Source organism: Schistocerca americana, chromosome 4 (genome assembly GCF_021461395.2).
Source record: "Schistocerca americana isolate TAMUIC-IGC-003095 chromosome 4, iqSchAmer2.1, whole genome shotgun sequence".
NCBI classification, from domain to species: domain Eukaryota; kingdom Metazoa; phylum Arthropoda; class Insecta; order Orthoptera; family Acrididae; genus Schistocerca; species Schistocerca americana.
The window spans coordinates 490,053,352-490,074,027 of NC_060122.1; positions in this window are offsets into that span (position 1 = coordinate 490,053,352).

Consider the following 20,676-nt stretch of genomic DNA (forward strand, 5'->3'; position numbering starts at 1 on the left):
AAGTACAATCGACAGAACGTACAGAGGACAGAACTTTGGAGGTAGTGAGCATGAGGAGGAAAGGTGGGCAGTCTGTGACCTTGGAAGTTGTCCCTAAACCAATTTCATAGGTAGAATACTGCAGGGTAGCAGCTGTGGATGTTTAGCTTGAAGCAGTACAGTTCATATTGGAGACGAAGTAAAAATAATAACAGATGGGATTATGAGGTCAGATCGCCGTCGTCGTGCAAGACAGACTATATATAAAACAATTGAAGACGTTGAAATGACGACATCTGCCGCCGACAAGAAAAAGAATACGATCAAATCTGTCGCTGCACACGCTCTACTGGACGGACCTGCAGTCTTTTGTGGATGCAGACTGAACTTCAGCATCGACATCAATGATTCGTTTACCCACGGAAATGGTAGTGGCACATTAATGACAAAATTTTGAAAGAAAAACTATAAAAATTAGGTGGTGGATGAGAGTATTGACACAGCAGTTGTGGTCTATCAGATTTGTTCTTATGATAGCCCACATAACCTCTATCGCCAGGATAGGCGGGTTATTAGCGCTGTCTGGGGAATTGGGGTATTTAGGACGTTTGTGACACATCATTTCCGGGCCGCGGTCGTCGGTTGGGGCTGATAGCTATTGTGAATGCCAGCTCCAGAGTTCCGGTTTCCACGAAACAGGGATTATTCTCCAGGCTGGAAGAAAAGTTCCCACAATCCGGCTGAAAGGGTGGTGGTCAGGGCCGAACAAGCTGTTTCCAACGCCACGGCATTTCCATAGGATGGAAGGTGTTTCCTAGCGTCCCTTGGGCGAGAAACTTCTGAAACTCTGGACAGAAAGCAGCACCTTACAGCAAGTACTCCGAGCGTTAGCAGGAAGTGGCCGATTGGAGTGGCGACAATATGCTCTGCAGACTGACTTGTCGAAAGGTTTGAAGGTTAAGATAATTTTCTAGAGCAGGTTTGGAGCTCGCGAAATCTGGAGTCAGCCGGCAACCCTTGCGTGGGTAAGACGGAAGTTGTGGGTTCTGTGTGGTTTAAAAGCTTGCGTATATGAAGTGGGCCGTGAGTGATCCTCAGCGACTGATGAAGTTGTTCTTTTGAGTTGACAAGAACTCTTCATGTGCATATGTGTAAAGGTTAGAGCGGCTTTTATGAGAAAAGGAGAATCTTAATAAACGCCATTTGCTAAGTGGATCACCTACCTGTAGGTAGTATATGATAACAAGACAGACTTGGTGAGATCTTGTAGAGGACAATAAATTCCATTTGTTGAAGTGGAAACTCGTAGTGGCTTTCAGTGTGTACTTCTCCTATTAAACTTTAATCTGTTGTCTTTTTTTATTTATGGAGAAGACGCTAAAAGCCCATTGGAGACGGTATACAGACTATGTGCGGTGGTCGCTTTTCAGTCCAGTAATTGTCTCGAGTGTCTCCTGAAAGCAGTCGGTTGGATACAAGGCATTCGCCAGTGGTATAGGAATAGTGACAATTTTAATCCTGTCTCACGCATCAAAGTGAGACTTGCGCCCCTTGTTTTAACTGATAGTGTATGTCTGATAATGCAGAGAATTAATGGGGTCCGTCAATAAAGTCGACTAATTTATCTCGCGTGCCTCACATCGCTAAGAATACGTGGATTCCTGCCACGGCTGCGAAGGTGGCATCGTTCGAAGCCACGGGAAGCCTGTGGACGAGAAGGAAGGATCGTTTAGTGTTGTGATAGAGCTGAAGGAGGTTTATTTTGAATATGGAAGCATGAACTTGACTTCTGAGACGATATACGTGAATTAGATCTCTTTGCTGGTAGGGAACGGCTATTATTGGAGGCTGGTACCAAAATACAGAGAGGTGAGAAAAGTCATGAGATAGCGATACGGACATATACATCGGCTGTATCCCGTGCACAAAGTATAAAAGGGCGGTGCATTGGTGAAGCCGTGATTTGTAGTCAGGTGATTCATGTGAAAAGCTTTGCGACGTGATTATGGCCGCTCGACGAAAATTAACAGACTTTGAACGCAGAGGTCCGCCCCCGGTAGCTGAGTGTTCAGCGCGACAGAATGTCAATCATAAGGGCCCGGGTTCGATTCCGGGCTGGCTCGGATATTTTCTCCGCCCAGGGACTGGGTGTTGTGTTGTCCTAATCATCATCATTTCATCCCCGTCGACGCGCAAGTCGCCGAAGTGGCGTCAAATCGAAAGACTTGCATCCGGCGAACGGTCTACCTGACGGGAGGCCCAGGTCACACAACATTCACATTTAAAGCGGAACAGTTGTTATAGCTAGAAGCATGGGGCATTCCATTTCAGAAATTCTTAGGGAATTCAATACTTCGAGATCCACAGGATCAAGAGTGTTCCGAGAATACCAAATGTCAGGCATTATCTGTCACCACGGACAACGCAGTGGCCGACGGACTTTAGCGGCGTTTCCGTAAGGTTCAGTGCAAACAAACAAGCAACGATGTGTAAAATAACCAGAGAAATCAATGTGGGACTTACGACGAACGTATCCGTTAGGACAGTGCGGTGAAATTTGTCGTTAATGGGCTGTGGCGGCAGACGTCCGACGTGAGTGCCTTTGCTAACAGCACGACATCGCCTGCAGCGCCTCTCCTGGGCTCGTGACCGTATCGGTTGGACCCTTGACGACTGGAAAACCGAGGCCTGGTCGGATGAGTCCCGGTTTCAGTTGGTAAGAGCTGATAGGGTCCGAGTGTGGCGCAGTCCCCACGAAGCCACGGACCCATGTTGTCAACAAGGCACAGCGCAAGCTGGTGGTGGCTGTATAATGTTGTGGGCTGTGTTTCCATGGAATGGATTGGGTCCTCTGGTCCAACTGAACTGATCATTGACTGTAAATGGCTACGTTAGGCTATTCCGAGAAGACCATTTGCAGCCATTCATTGACGCCATGGAATTTTTATGGATGACAATGCGACATTCCACTGACCTACAATTGTTCATTTGGTTTGAAGAACATTCTGGACAATACGGGCGAATGATTTGGCCACCCAGATCGTCCGACATGAATCCTATCGAAAATTCATTGGACATAATCGAGAGGTCAATTCGTGAACATCCTGCACCGGCATTACTTTCGCAGTTATGAGCGACTGTAGAGGCAGCAAGGCTCAGTATTTCTGCAGGGAATTTGTAGCGACCTGCTTCCATGCCACGTCGCGTTGCTGCACTGCTCGGGGGAAGAGGAGGTACGACACTATATTAGGAGGTATCAACTGATTATCGTCAACTCAGTGTATAAGTTTTCCCATCGCGTTTCAGGCATATTCTTTGCGTGAAAAATCAGGGGACCGGGCAGGTCAGTGAAGATTTCGTATGTTCCTCAAAGCATTAGCATGTAAACTGAAGTACACAGTATAGTGTTATTCCGCAGCAATATAGCGTTTGGCACACTGAGTTTAAGGATTCGAAAAAAAGAGTTTCACTTTCGCCACATACTCGCAAGAATTCTGACTCCGTTTAACAATATTACCAAATAAGTGCCGCGCGGAGTGGCCGCGCGGTTTGAGGCGCCATACGACGTGTGGCTAGAAAAAAACCGGACTAGTACTGGTGAAACAATAAAACGAATGCAATAAGGCTGAAAGTCGCGTGACCTGTCACGTGACTCTCGCTCCGCCTACTGCTCGAGTTTCATCTGCCTCCTGCACTCAGTCTGTCCGTGGCGTCTGTTTTAAGTAGTTGACGTTTTGTCTGTGCGTCGGAAAATGTCGAGTGTACAGAAAGAACAGCGTCTTAACATCAAATTTTGTTTCAAACTAGGAAAATCTGCAAGTGAAACGTTTGTAATGTTACAACAGGTGTACGGCGATGATTTTTTATCGCGAACACAAGTGTTTGAGTGGTTTAAACGATTTAAAGATGGCCGCGAAGACACCAGTGATGACACTCGCACTTGCAGACCATTGTCGGCAAAAACTGATGCAAACATTGAAAAAATCGGTAAACTTGTTCGACAAGATCGCCGTTTAACAATCAGAGCAGTGTCTGAGTTAACAGGAGTTGACAAGGAAAGTGTTAGGCAGATTCTTCATGAAAGTTTCAATACGAACAAAGTGTGTTCAAAAATGGTTCCAAAGTGTCTCACAATTGAACAGAAGGAACGCCGAAGAATGATTTGTTCTGACATCCTGGAAAACATTGAAAGTGATCCCACCTTCTTACAAAATGTTATTACTTGCGATGAATCGTGGTTTTTTACTTACGATCCCGAAACTAAACGCCAATCGATGCATTCGAAAACTCTTGGTTCTCCACGACAAAAAAAAGCACGAATGTCAAAATCGAAATTCAAGGCAATGATGATTGTTTTTTTTTTTTTGACATCAAAGGGATTGTGCACATTTATTGGGTACCAGAGGGACAAACAGTGAATCAGCATTACTACATTAGCGTCCTGGCTACCCTACGTGAGCGAGTACGGAGAAAACGGAACGATTTGTGGAGAAAAAAGTCATGGATCCTTCACCAAGACAATGCCCCAGCTCACAGTGCGTTTTCAGTGAAGACGTTTTTGGCAAAACACAACATTCCCATCTTAGATCATCCACCCTACTCACCTGATTTGGCCCCCTGTGACTTTTTTCATTTCCCTAAAGTCAAGTCAGCTTTGAAAGGAACTAGATTTGAGACTGTTGAAGCAGTAAAAGAAAAAGCGACGGAAGTAATGTATGGACTTACCGAAAATGATCTGCAGCATTGCTATGAACAGTGGAAAATTCGTATGGAGCGGTGTAGAGACCGAGGAGGAGAGTACATTGAACGAGATAACATGAAATTGTAAATAATTGTAAATAAATGTTTTTTCCAGCATCAGTCCGGTTTTTTTCTAGCCGCACCTCGTATCACGGATTGCGCGGCCCCTCCCACCGGAGGTTTGAGTGCTCCCTCGGGCATGGGTGTCTGTGTGTGTTGTTCCTAGCATAAGTTAGTTTAAGTAGTGTGTAAGTCTAGGGAGCGACGACCTCAGCAGTTTGGTCCCTTAGGAATTCACACGCATTTGAACATTTGAACAGCAAATAAGTCGAATTGCCATATTCAGTAGCTCCCGACACCATGATACCTGGAGCTGGCGAGATATGGGTGTCAAGAGCCCCTCCTTCTATGACCTCTCACCACGTAGTTTGAGCATTCGTTGGCGCCGCTCTCACCGACAAAATCAGAAGGGAGAGTCATCGCTGTAGGCCATAGAATACCTCTATGTCCCAGTTGACGCTGGCTCTATACCATGCTAGCCTTTATCTGTGGATCTGTGGTATAGGTCAACGGTGAACGACGCATGGAGACTGGAGACCTGAACCCAACGTTTGGTTATCTTCCGCTAATAGTGTTGGCCACTAGTGCTGCTGCTTTTCACTGAGGTAATGCTGACCAGGTACAGTGGAGGCCGAAACGTTGTTTATATTACAACATAGCGCAGCCTCGCTCGCAGAATCGTTTTAAGTTTCAATTCATGTTCCTGGTTTCATTCAGCACAATAGAGCAAACAAAACTGGGTGTTAGGAAATAATTGTTCGGAAGATTTCCAAGATAACTTTCGACCATGTTTGGCAAATTTCAATTGCAGTTCTATAGAATTTTTTTGGGAGGGGGAGCGATGAGTTTCAAGTTGCTTCGGAAGCAACAAGACAACAATAAGTCACAAACACTGTGAGAAAATATTCCATGATTCTGTTTTTAGAACCCTCCCAGTAAATTTTCTACAATGATTTCATGAACTGCATTAAACTCAGGTTATCAAATTAGCAGATGAGAGAGTGTACTTTTTCTACTGCACATCCTGCGACATACTATATTTTATATCCAGAAACTGTTTCTGCTTGTGAATGGAGGTCGTCTGAAGCTGTCCCAGAGCTTTTCAGACTCGTGGCAATATCTGCGTTCAGTCTGTCTATACAGCGGAAGCATCGTCTGTGCAGTACTTTTTTCTTATTTAGGGATTCTGCTACTTATTGATATAAGGCGATTATCTGTGGAACGAATTCGGAAACCCTTTGAAACGTGACAGTGCATTCTCTCTACATCTGAAACAGTCTACGATAAATTTATACAACTTAATCGATCTCTGTGTAGTTTTTTATAATCACGGAGATAGGCATTTAACGCAGTACATCATCTGTGCTACCATACGTCTAACTGTAGCGTACACTCAAGGTCAGTCGCTATCCTCAGATAATAATGCATGGAAATGTTTTCTTACGAGACGCAGGCTTGGCGAAGGGGGTACTGTCCTGTCTAACAGAGAGCTAGATAGATGTGTACAGTAGCTTATGTTGGAGAAGGTGGTCCATCTGTTGGACGACGGAGCCAACGTCTTGCTGCATCAGTAACCTCCTCATCACCCACGTACTGGTTCCCGTAGAGTGCATACATCATTGGGCAAAACAAATGGATGCCGAAAGGTGCGAGATCGGGGCTGTAGGGTGAATGACGAAGAACAGTCCAATGACGTTTTATGAGCTCCTCCAGGTTGCGCACATTCGAGCGAGGCATTCGTTGTCATGGAGAAGAAGAGTTTGTTTGCATTTTTGTGGCAACAAACTCTCTGTAGTCGTTTCTTAATTTTCTGAGAGTAACACTATACACTTCAGACTCAATAGTTGCACCATGAGGGAGGACATCAGAAAGAATAACCCCTTCTGTGGCCCGGAAGACCGTCGACATGACTTTTTTGGCTGAGGGTGCGGCTCGGAATTTTTTCTTCGGAGGAGATGTGGTGCGGCGCTAATTCCACGGATTGCACGCCGAAGTTCGGACACGTTTGCCCGACCTCGTTTGGATGATGACAGACGTCTCGCCCAAAGACTCACGGTGCTTTTGTTTGGCAGGTTGCCACAGTTATTCTGCAAGAGCCTATGAATATCTGCGATGCTCTGGTTTTTCCTCAAAAGAAACTCAATAATATGTCTGTACTTGGAACGAACCGCCGCTACAGAGGCAAGTTTTCAAGTTACGTATAGCGCCACCACATATCGGGACTTCGTGAAACCATAGAGGTTGGCTGGTTGGTTGATTTAGAGGGAGGGTACCAAACAGCGAGGTAATTGGTCCAATCAAATTTGGAAGGATGGGGAAGGAAGTCGACCATGCCCTTGAAAAGGAACCATCGCGCCATTTGCATGAAATGATTTAGGGAAATCATGGCAAATCTAAATCAGGATGGCCGGACGCGGACTCGAACTGTCGTCCTCCCGAATGCGAGTCAAGTGTGCTAACCACTGCACCTCCTCACTCGGTAAAACATAGATGCAGAAGCGAGAATATTCCACGATGTCACACAATAAATTCCACATTTTTACAACAAAGTGTCCGAGAAAATATGTTTTGCATTACTTATTTAATGCTTACTTAAATAATGCCCCTCGTATTACACCACTTACTGTCAATCAGAAGTGTCACTTTGCATCAAATTAGACCGAGCACGGCTCTATGAACACAAACAATTTCGTGAAAATATAGTGGATGTTTTTCAATAATAAAAAATGGCTCTGAGCACTACGGGACTTAACTGCTGAGGTCTTCAGTCCCCTATACTTAGAATTACTTACACCTAACTAACCTAAGGACATCACACGTATCCATGCCCGAGGCAGGATTTGAGCCTGCGACAGCAGCAGCAGCGCGGTTCGGGACTGAAGTGCCTAGAACCGCTCGGTCATAGCGGCCGGCCATTAAGAATAAAACGGAACCCATCAAATACTGCACATTTAGAACACTAAGAGCGAATTCCAAGCAGCCGGGGTTCTATAAGTGAAGGAAATACGGAAAAGTGTGGTTTTTACGCCTGGGTGATTGCGATGGAGCGCAAACAGTAAACAATCTTCCTCCGTGTACACGATAACCTGCAAAGTGCACCAAGAAAACCTGATCGCTGCGGCACCTGATGTTCGGAAATTGGCAAAGTACTGTTCTCGTACTACTTAGACCTCCAACTTCCCTTTCTTTCTAATACTTAAGGCAACATTTTCAGTGTGCTGCTCCGTTAATTTATTTTAGCGCTAGGTACAGGCCTGAAAAATAAAATTTACAGTTTTCGTGTTCAAATGGGCACTCTGAAACTGAAATATATACTGTGCATAGATACATTTTTCAGCAGGCAATGAAACTTCCTTCAATTTGAGCCAGTGTGGCCTACATCTTGGTGCGTCCTCGTTTACATTTCCTTTCAGACTTTTAGGTTATGTTCAGTTGCGTGTGAATAAAAAAATCACCTTTTCTTAAAAACTTACAGAAGTTTTTCGTCTTCTTTGTGCATCGTTTCTTTATTACAATATTCGTAAATGATCTCCAGGTTGTGAATAACTGAGGTGATAGGTGGTTTTCCTTTTCCTCTATAGCTAAGATGGAGGTCTTCGCATTACTGCGAAATTTATAATGCAAAGGTTGCAGTTGCTCATTCAGAACTACGCCTTCTTCGACCTTTCAGTCTTCTCTGCGGTTACAAAACTCAGAGTTTTCACTTGAAGAGTTGCTGCAGAACAGCTGCCGTAGAGAACTACAGAGAAGATTAATCGCCCTCAGTCTCTACAAACTCGGGACTTTCCATGCAGAAAGCGATGGTCCTTTTCCATTTCACACTGTCACATCGTATTTAGGAAGCTGTTACTCAAAAAGCCATAGTATAGTGAATCAAATAAATACTCTTAAACAATAAAGACGATATGCTACATTACTGTTTTGGGTTTACGACTGTGAAATTGCATGAATGCACTGAATCAATTAGGGAACAGATGCTGTGATGAGGTGAGCGTGATCCATCACCATAGCGAACAAAAGGATTCGGGTGGTCACCTTAGCGGCCGTCACCGTGACTGTTGAGGACAGTCTGGCAAGACACTCGAAAACAGCGGAATTAATCTTGGACAGATCGTGGGTGCCGGACCCCTCGGATATTCCATATCGGACACTTTGGTTGTCGCGAGTATCTTGATTCGAGGAAAAAAGCTGTTACAGAAGCCTATAGCCATGGGTAGAGCTTCGCTCTATGAAAACTACCGTTCGGTGGTTTTGTACAGTGCTTAAATGACGTAGTGAGTGATAAGATTACCGACAGTACTGGTAGCATTGGTAGAGAAAATAACATAAATTAATGTGAAGCATTAGCTCCAATCCCTAAATACAGACAGGTCAATAGCCTGTGGCGTCGGAATATGGAAGAGCAGGTGAAAGACAAACGGAAGGCATACGAACATGGTTAGCTTCGAAAGAGTAGGCTGATTGGAAACTGTATGTTAAAGCCAGAACAGAGGTGAAAAAAACGGATAATAAAAGTTAAAAATGAATCCGCGGAAAATTAATACTAGGAAGTATAGAGATATATCGGAGGAACAAGAATGAAAACGACCTGGGGAACAGTAAAGAACCACAGAAAAGAGAGTAACAGCATAAATATACTATTGTTAGAGATGGAAGGATGGGTGAAATACTATGAAAATAAGGCAACAGAAGAACGAGAAGCTTTCCTAAGGACAGAACCTTGTACGATGGACCCATGTCACTAGTAAAAATGAACAAAACGATTACAGCAACTATAGGGGCATTATCATTACGGCTTCGGTGGGAAGGCTCCATAGTCGAATTATAAAACAACGTCTGAAAAAAATGAAATAATTATAGGAGAAAAGCAGAGAAGCTTTACTGAAAAAGAAAAGGCTGGGGAATATATAAATTTCATGGATTTACAGAAAACATATGACACTGTACCAATAAAGAATCCACGAGAGTTGGAACTTAAATAGCGGCTACTATTTATTCACAACCGATACTATTTTGAAGGACAGTAACAGGTGCAAACATGTAACTCTTTTGTATCGGTTGTGAATAAATAGTTGGCACTATTTAAGTTCCAACCCTCGTATATCGATATCTTGAGGAGAGCGCAATAAATAACAGCGTGTGTAAGACGTTCAGCCTGACCGGGTTGCCTCCAAACACGTCTCCGACGGTTCTCTAGTAGAAGGCGTATGCGACACTCGTCAGTGAAGAGAACGTGATGCCAGTCGTGAGCAGTCCATTTGGCATGTTGTTGGACCTATCTGTACCGCGCTGCATGGTGTCGTGATTGCGAAGATGGACCTCGCCATCGACGTCGCGAGTGAAGTTGCGCATCATGCAGTCTACTGCGCATAGTTTAAGACGTAACAGGACGTCCTGTGGCTGCACGAAAAGCATTATTCAATGTGGTGACGTTGCTGTCAGGGTTCCTCCGAGTCATAATCCGTAGGTAGCGGTCATCCACTGCAGTAGTAGCCCTTGGGCGGCCTGAGCGAGACATGTCTTTGACTGTTCCTGTCTCTCTCTGTATCTCCTCCATGTCCAAACAACACCGCTTTGGTTCACTCGGAGACGCCTGGACACTTTCCTTGCTGAGAGCCCTTCTTGGCACAAAGTACCAACGCGGACGCGATCGAACCGCGATATTGACCGTCTAGGCATGGTTGAACTACAGACAACATGAGCCGTGTACCTCCTTCCTGGTGGAATGACAAACTGGTCGGCTGTCGGACCCCCTCCGTCTAATAGGCGCTGCTCATGCATGATTGTTCACATCTTTGGGCGGGTTTAGCGACATCGCTGAACAGTCAAAGGAACTGTGTCCGTAATACAGTATCCGCAGTCTTCAGGAGTTCCGGGAACCAGGGTGATGCAAAAGTTTTTTGATGTGTGTATTATCTGAGCGTAATTCTTAACTAACAGATAAAAAAACTGTGGAACAATGGGCCTAGGCATGGATGGGGATTACCTGTCGAGTTTAATATTCACCAGTGATAAAGAATATCCCAAACAGAGAAATCACGAAACGAATGAAAGCTCCCATGTACATCACTGAAGAGGTGGACAAGAGCAGTTTAGATGGTACAGGCATGTCATGAGATTAGGGAATGAACGATGGCACAAAAACAATGTGTTGTCAGTTTCCATACAAGAGAAAAATAGGAAGACGATGTGCCAAATGGAAAAATTTGGAATAAAATCCTTACAAGGATCGAGAGATTTGGATTCAAGGTTGCGAGAAACAGCCCAAAGAGCGGTGAAAAACTAGAAAAAAATCAAGGAGTTCTTCCATTATGCTGAACTCAGATTCAACAACTATCATAAACACAGTAAGTTCAGCAACATCAGATACATCACTGCTTTCGTCCAAAGTTAAAAGGAACGATTTATTTCTGCGAACTGCTCATCTACGTCGTGAGCCATTTCTTATGTCTGCAAACAGTTCTCCTTGAAAGAGGAACTGTTTCGTGAAGAAGAATTTCTGCTAGACATAAAATTGTTGCACGGTCACCTGACATTCCCCACGCGCCGCTTTTCCTATTTTAAGATCTAAATGATAGCTTAATTTCATTTTGTGATCTTGCAAATACGATGGTGAGATAAATTCAAGGGCAAACCCATGTAATGCGTTAGCAACAATCGTGATAAATTCAAAAATTGACATGTATCTACCTACGCGAAAACTCACTTCTTTCTCTCTGTTCCACCTTAGCCTGATATGCTTGGCTTTATTTTCCTCTGTGTTCCAATAATCAACGACTACACGTTTTGATGAAGCTGTTAGAAATGTCGCTTCACATTACACTTCTTAGACGCCAATGATTTTATATTACAAAAGGATCTAGAAAAGGCATATGACCGGGTTCCTAAGAGGAAGTTATTGTCTGTTCTACGAGATTATGGAATAGGAGGCAAACTTTTGCAAGCAATTAAAGGTCTTTACATGGATAGTCAGGCAGCAGTTAGAGTTGACGGTAAATTGAGTTCATGGTTCAGAGTAGTTTCAGGGGTAAGACAAGGCTGCAACCTGTCTCCACTGTTGTTTATATTATTTATGGATCATATGTTGAAAACAATAGACTGGCTGGGTGAGATTAAGATATGTGATCACAAAATAAGCAGTCTTGCATATGCGGATGACTTAGTTGTGATGGCAGATTCGATTGAAAGTTTGCAAAGTAATATTTCAGAGCTAGATCAGAAATGTAATGACTATGGTATGAAGATTAGCATCTCTAAAACGAAAGTAGTGTCAGTGGGAAAGAGATATAAACGGATTGAGTGCCAAATAGGAGGAACAAAGTTGGAACAGGTGGACGGTTTCAAGTACTTAGGATGCATATTCTCACAGGATGGCAACATAGTGAAAGAACTGGAATCGAGGTGTAGCAAAGCTAATGCAGTGAGCGCTCAGCTACGATCTACTCTCTTCTGCAAGAAGGAAGTCAGTACCAAGACTAAGTTATCTGTGCACCGTTCAATCTTTCGACCAACTTTGTTGTATGGGAGCGAAAGCTGGGTGGATTCAGGTTACCTTATCAACAAGGTTGAGGTTACGGATATGAAAGTAGCTAGGATGATTGCAGGTACTAGTAGATGGGAACAATGGCAGGAGGGTGTCCACAATGAGGAAATCAAAGAAAAACTGGGAATGAACTCTATAGATGTAGCAGTCAGGGCGAACAGGCTTAGATGGTGGGGTCATGTTACACGCATGGGAGAAGCAAGGTTACCGAAGAGACTCATGGGTTCAGCAGTAGAGGGTAGGAGGAGTCGGGGCCGACCAAGGAGAAGGTACCTGGATTCGGTTAAGAATGATTTTGAAGTAATAGGCTTAACATCAGAAGAGGCACCAATGTTAGCGCTGAATAGGGGATCATGGAGGAATTTTATAAGGGGGGCTATGCTCCAGACTGAACGCTGAAAGGCATAATCAGTCTTAAATGATGATGAGGAGGAGGAGGAGGAGGAACACTGGTGTTCGTTTTGAGACTCAATTAACAAGTAAATTTTTCCCCCTGTCAGTTGAAAGCTATAGATTCATTAGATTTTTATTTTGACAATCTTTACTACATCTCGGCTATTTGCTTCTCACTAATTCTGTCTTATTACCTCAATCTCAATGAACGCAGTACTAATTACACAAGTTCAACAGCCAGTGCTACCGCGCGCTTGCAACTTGACTGGGCCAGGGATGGAGGGGGAACACGGATCTGAAAGTGGAGGGGAGTTACAGACAAGACGAGCGAGTTTCTGTGGGCGCCTGTTTCCACACTACTGCATTTGCCCGGTCCTGCTTTTCAGTATGTGCCCCAATGTTGACGTACACAATATAAATATTATCGTTAGACAGAGAAATTGCCGGCCGCGGTGGTCATGCGGTTCTAGGCGCTCAGTCCGGAACCGCGCGACTGCTACGGTCGCAGGTTCGAATCCTGCCTCGGGCATGGATGTGTGTGATGTCCTTAGGTTAGTTAGGTTTAAGTAGTTCTAAGTTCTAGGGGACTGATGACCACAGATGTTAAGTCCCATAGTGCTCAGAGCCATTTGAACCATTTGAACAGAGAAATTATTAGGAGAAAGCACTCTCTGATTCGCTCGCTTAGTAAATATTCTAATTGTTTGAAGGCACAGGCCTAGTGGTTTCTTTATCTTGGGCTAATTTATCGTGAAACCAAAAGAGGTGGTGATAGTTTTGACCAAAGAGACAGTCCATAATAGTGAGGCAATACTGCGAGAATAGTGACGCAAACTAAACGACTCTTCGCCATGTTTTGTGTTGCCATAACAAATGGATGTGGTGTAGATTAGTGGTAGATAATGTGTGAAGCAATTAAAAAATAACATTCAATTTTTAGGGTTCAGCAGTTAAGGCAGAAACGGAATTACCCTTGTTTATAGCGGACGGACAGTTGATGTACATGGTCTTTCAGCAGTGAGTCTAACGTATGCGTACAAGTAACATAGTCACAGGAAATCGTTTGTATGACATTCACAATCAGAAGACACCATCTGGAAATTAAATTTAAGATGAATGTGGCTTAACACCCCATTTACTGCACATAAAGTATATGCATGTATCCAATACAGACATATTCCAAAATCAGTAAGAGATGTTTACAGTCCACAAGTTAGAGACAACAGAGATTTCAGAGAGAAACTTACTAAAAAAAGTTTGATTTTGTGTAAGCATGTGAGTAAAGTTTTATTTTATTGAAAGTGTATTGTATGTTGCATGGGTCAAATATGGAAACTCTGACCCACAGATCATGTACGATAAGACCTAAGCCACCCAGACAACCGAATGTGCAGCGAAATTATATGGTGACACTACTTTGCTACTTGACGTCGTGATACCGTAAGTAGTGATATAAAACGTGAAGTATAACGCGACAGCGATCTGCTGCTAAAAATCTGAGACGCCAAACCCTAATTTCTTTGTTGACCCAGTACAAGACGCACAACGTGTACAAATGACACGAAGATGGCATGTACTAGCTAATTTGGCGGATAAAAGTTGGTCTCAACCGTTTAATGACAGACGGTTGGACTGAACATCCTGACAGATCACGACTTCTTAATGACGCAGAATAGTTCACCAAACGATGAATAAAGTTAGGAGGGTTTCCACAAAATCAACTTTGAAATGAATACTGGCAGTTGTAATTATTCAGATGTCATATGCTTATTTGATCCTCTTCGTTCTCAATTACAGCCGAAACAATTAGAAACGGTTTTATGAAAAGGAGAATAATTTGTGTGAGACACGTTTTTAGCTGATTCTAATTACAAAACCAGCACATTGGAAACTACTAGTTTGCTTTTGAATACAAAGTTAGGATAGAGTCGGACTAGGCATGTGGAATCCAAGCTGCTAATTGAAGTGGAGTATGGTCACCTCGGTTTTGATGGTTCAAATGGCTCTGAGCACTATGGGACTTAACATCTATGGTCATCAGTCCCCTAGAACCTAGAACTACTTAAACCTAACTAACCTAAGGACATCACACACATCCATGCCCGAGGCAGGATTCGAACCTGCGACCGTAGCAGTCGCGCAGCTCCGGACTGAGCGCCTAGAACCGCTAGACCCCTCGGTTTTGACTAATGAGTTATACACGCCCGTCTTGCAGTTTGATGTTACATACTAACTAGCACACTCCCCATTCATTATGTGCACTTAATGAGTAGCTTGATTAACACTGCATTGCAGGCGTCTCGGTCATGCTCGATGTCGATAAGCTTAAAATAATTGATGGATTAGGATCACGGTAGGACTACTGCGCCCCGACCACTTCTGAATACTAACAATGAACTGCTAGAGGGCGCCAATTAACTCGATGCCTGTACTATAACTTATTTACTATTTACAAGCTGCTTTATAACAAAAGCCGGCCGTAGTGGCCGAGCGGTTAAAGGCGCTACAGTCTGGAACCGCACGACCGCTACGGTCGCAGGTTCGAATCCTGCCTCGGGCATGGATGTGTGTGATGTCCTTAGGTTAGTTAGGTTTAAGTAGTTCTAAGTTCTAGAGGACTTATGACCACAGCAGTTGAGTCCCATAGTGCTCAGAGCCATTTGAACCATTTTTTTTATAACAAAAACATCGATCAGTTTCCAACAACAGTAATTACCTTCATATCGTGTTATTGCGTTAATTTAGTGCAGAGCATAACATAGATTGTTTTAAACTGAGTGAGCGCATGGTACGAAAAAATGTTCCAGGTGATAAGTTAATATAGTAAAGGCGACATCTGTCTGTACTACGATTGGCGACCACCTAACCGCTCCTCCTGCGGGAGTGGGGTCAAGTTTGTATTTTCAAATGGGAATCCCATTTTTATTTGATTCTGCGCCAAAATATACGTACGATTTACTCAAAACATTGTTTCCCAGTCGTGGTAGATGGTGCTGTAATCGACCGATGTCAATGGCGCCTGTTTTTGTAATTAAGAACCGACGTATTTGATTCTACATTTCATTTACGATTGAAATACAAATCTTCTTGTTCTAACGGTTGATATTGATGTTCAAACGTTACTTGAGGGCTGCAAATGTGATTTTCCAGTACAAATAATACGGCTTGACATTGACAATTATGGCAAATAAGCTGCATGTATGGTAACCTAGCTTTCTGTTCCCTGCGGGGTTGAGTGTGATGAGTCCACAGACCATTGGAATGCTTAATTTCGCTGGCCGCCCTCCAACTCCACCATTAGTGTGACAGATTTAGGTGTGTGTTTCCGTCCAGTTCCCGAAACTCTCGCGCTGGTCGCTACGCGGCTTCCAGCAGAATCACAAACCACAACAGCTGCAATGAGGTAAAATGTGTATGAAGTAATACAAGCATACCTGCTACGGATACTCACCGAAACCAAGCACCCCAGTGGTGACAGGCAAGGAGACTCACCGAGATGAAGCATCCCGATGGTGAGATGTAACAGCACTCACCAAATACGATGGGAATGTCAAACTATTACATCCACGTCATTGTTCCTGGATCACGCAAAATGTGGTTTCTAACCAGATATTGAAACAGCTAATCATATTGTACTGTACAATCAAATTGTTAACTCTAAAGTAAATCTGAAACATGAATATCAAAAATTACAACGTAAAGGTTTACATTACATCGTAAATGTAACGCAGAATCAATTGCGTCTTTTCTTTATTTGAAAAACAGGCACACTTGATATTCGTCGATTACAGTGCCATCTGACACGATTGGCCGAACAACACCTCAATCTCCTACTCCCTTTCCTTTCCTTACCAATCACCACAACAACTACCTTCAACTCCACAGTTGTTACGCAACAAGACCCTTTGTTTCATCCACACCCTACAATCTCATAGAATGAAAATCTAAGAAAATTATCATCTTAACAGTTTTATTTAATATCATCAATGAAAAGCTTATTATTTTTTAAATTAAAGGCTTCACTTTTTAATGACATTGTTTCGATTTTGTTTATAAATCTTTTAGCTGAAGAGGGGTATGTTTGCATCTCTGGTAGTAGTAGTAGTAGTAGTAGTAGCAGTATGTTATTCTGTCTTACGCAGGTCTTGTCATGCGTGAAGCCTCTTCCACTTTTGTCTGTCCATAGCCAGTCTTTTCATTTATGAATGTCTTCTTTGATATTGTCCAGCATTTGATATCTTCTTTTTCCTCTTTCCCTTTTTCCCTCCACCATTCCTTCTATTCCTTCCTTCAATAAACAGTCCCTCCTCAAACAATGTCCTCTTTCTGATGACTTTCAGCATGTTTCTTTCTTCTCCAACTCTTGTTAATACTTCTTCATTCCTTACTCGGTCATCCCATTTCACTTTTACCATTCTTCTCCATATCAACATCTCCAGCGCCTCCAATCTTCTTTCATCTTCCTTCCTCAATGTCCAGGTCTCCGCACCATACAGAGCAACGCTCCAGATGTAACATTTGGAAAGTATTTTCCTCACATCTTTGTTTAGTGTTCCGCAAAGTAATTTCTGTTTCCTCCTCAATCCTCCTTTTCCCATTGCAATTCTTTTCCTAATTTCTGTTGAGCAATACATATCAACCATTATTACACTTCCCAAGTAAATGAAATTTTTCACTTGCTCTATTTCCTCTCCCCCTATTTTCATCCCCTTTCCTCCAACTACTATGCTTTTCGTTTTCTTCTTGTTAATCTTAATTCCATATGCTTCTTATTTTGTGTTTATATCATCTAAAATTTGTTCCATCTCTCTTGCACTCTGCCATCACAACCATGTCGTCTGCAAATCTTATACACTCCACTCTCCGACCCCCTATACAAACTCCTCTCCTTCCATCAAACAACAACAAACTGCTACAACCTTGCGTCTCTGGCTAAAAATGGGAGTGAGATGCGAATATAAGAACTCAACAAGAGAGTTCTCTTAGCCTCTCTCACCTCAATTCTCCACAATCCTATCTACACGTGGTGCCCCTGTTAAGCTGAGCAACCCAATGGAAGGTTGAGTAACCAACGCCAGCGGGAAACTGGGCCAGCGAGCCGACAGGATGTGGAGGATAGTGGAAGGCAACGGAAAACCACCACTGGAATTACTTCCCTAGACGTTCATGGAATGCTACTGTTTGTATAATATTTCGGAAGTAAAACTTCCCCGCAATCGGATCTTTGGGAGGGGAATAAAACGAGGACTCCAGAGATGAGGACAAATGGAAAGGGAAGGAAGGAGAAGAAGAAGGAAGACTTATTGAGGATTGGGACTTGGAATGTCTTAACCCTTCTCCAGGAAGGTAAATTAGAAAACGCCAAACATGAAATGACAAGAAGCAAATTGGATTGCATCTGTAACTGCCGAATAAATAAAAAATCTCCATATCAGCATATGGTTCCTGAAGATTTGTTTCACTCACAGCCTGCAAACGTTCAGAACGAAAACCTAAGAAAATTATCAGTTTAATAGTTTTATTTAATACCATCAATGAAACGCTTGTCATTATTTTTTAAATTAAGGGTTTCACATTTTAATGACATTGTTTCGATTTTATGTTTACATAGACATTTTAGCCTCAGAGAGGGATGTTGGCACCTCTGACTGTCCAATAAATAAAAAGTCTCCCTGTCAACATATCGTTCTTCTGCAATCGATTAAGAGATGTTTGTTGTACCTCACACCTTATGGTGTGTGGTAGAGGGTACTTTGTGTACCACTGTTATTTACTTAGGACGAAACAATATGTTGGTTGTCTTCTAGAAACGTACGCCCTCGGAATTACTCGTATAATAGCAGACTACATAGCGATGCAAACGCATCTCTGTAGCGTCTGTAACAGGAGTTGGATTAGCATCTCCGTGACGCTTTTGCTTGTACTAAATGAGCCTGTGATGAAACGCGCTGCCCTTCTTTGAATCTTCTCTATTCCCTGTGTCAATACTGTTTGGTACGGACGAGAAATATTCAAGTACTGCTCGAATGAGGTTTGCCGGCCGTTGGTGGCCGAGCGGTTCTAGGCGCTTCAGCCTGGAACCACGCAACCGCTACAGTCGCAGGTTCGAATCCTGCCTCGGGCATGGATATGTGTGATGTCCTTAGGTTAGTTAGGTTTAAGTAGTTCTAAGTTCTAGGGGACTGATGACCTGAGATGTTAAGTCCCATAGTGCTCAGAGCCATTTGAACCATTTTGAATGAGGCTTATTTAAGTTGCCTCCTTCCTTGGTGGGGCTCCACTTCCTGAGGATTATTCACATGCATCTCAGTCTGGCATCCGCGCTAACTGCTATTCGATTTATGTGGTCGCTCCGTTTGCATACCATTATATATTTAATGGATGTGACTTCTTCCAGACACCGTTTTACAATCGTCTAATCGTGCAATAATCTTGCCGCCTATTTATGTGCAATACGTTAAATACGTTAAATATATCAACTGCATGAAACGTCTATCCTCTGCAGGTTTCTTCCAATTCACTACACTTTTCTAGCGTTAAGAATTCCCTATGCATCATACGCGTATTACTCACGAAAAGTGTGACGGAAATTCCGACGTTATCCATTAGATCATTTCTCCAGAAATGTCATAATGCGCGAGATATTACAGGCTGTATTCCTTCCGTTGCGGGACTCTTATAACTGCAGAGTCGAGGAAAGCTGTTCCCGAATGCCGAGTGAGGAAAGGGGCAGAGCAGTTTCCGCGTTTCATAAGCAGCAGGCGGTCTGCAGAGCGGGTGGTCGCCCGGCGCCGTCCCACGGGCCGCTCCGCGTTGCTCCACCGCGGCCGACTGCGGCGCAACTGCAGGCCACGGGCGGCGAATCTTCGCACGAGCGGACGCAGATGCAGCGGCCGCCGCCAGCCGTGAAACGCAGTCAGGCAGGGAGGGTGGCCCTGTCGCAAACTGCTCAGGGTCGCCACGGGAACTGGCCGACATGGAGAAGCAGATAAGGTCAGAGAAGCACCGCCGTCTTGGCTGAAGCCGAGGAAGATCAATTCACAGTCAGTGACAGTCAAGTTAACCTGGCGAAGAGGATTTTGTTCTATATGCAGCGAGTGTCACTCAGTCTGAGAGTCAAAGTAAAATACTACGAGATCAATCCATCCACTAAATAAATGGTAAAGATCAGTTTCAAGAGATTTAGAGGAACATAAAAGCTGTCTGTACCCACTTTGTAATAGATGGCACAATTATCTTTGTAACAAAGAGTAACTTCAATTTATTTAAAATAGACGTTTAATGATTAAACGCCTACTTCTGTCCTACAAGCAAATATTTCTACTGAAATATTTCCCTATTTCTATTTATTTTATTAAAAAAATAATCTTTACAAGACCACGATAAATTGAAGAGTGCATAAGCCAAAACTCACATTTGTCAGCAGAATCAAAACACAATGTACACTGAGGTGACGAAAGCCATGGGATACCTCCCAGTATCGCGTAGGACCTCTTTGCCTGGCGCAGTACAGCAGCTCAACGTGGCATGGACTCAACAAGTCGTCCAGAAATATTGAGCTATGCCGCCTCTACAGCGGTCCATAATTCTAAAAGCGCTGCCGCTGCAAGACTTTGTGCACGATCTGACCCCTCGATCATCTCCCGTAAATGTGCGATGGGCTTCACGTCGGGTGATCTATGTAGCCAAATCATTCGCTCGAATGTTGTCCAAATCAGTTGCAGACAACTGTGGGCCAGTGATATAGCGCATTGTTATCCATTAAAATTCCATCGTTGTTTGGGAACAAGAAGTCTATGAATTGCTGCAAATGGTCTCCAAGTAGCCGAACGATCCGTTCAGTTGGACCACACCATGTAAACACAGCCCACACCTTTCTGGAGCTACCATCAGCTCGCACAGTGCCTTGTTGGCTACTAGGATCCATGGTTCCATGGGGTCTGTGCCACACTTTAACCCCA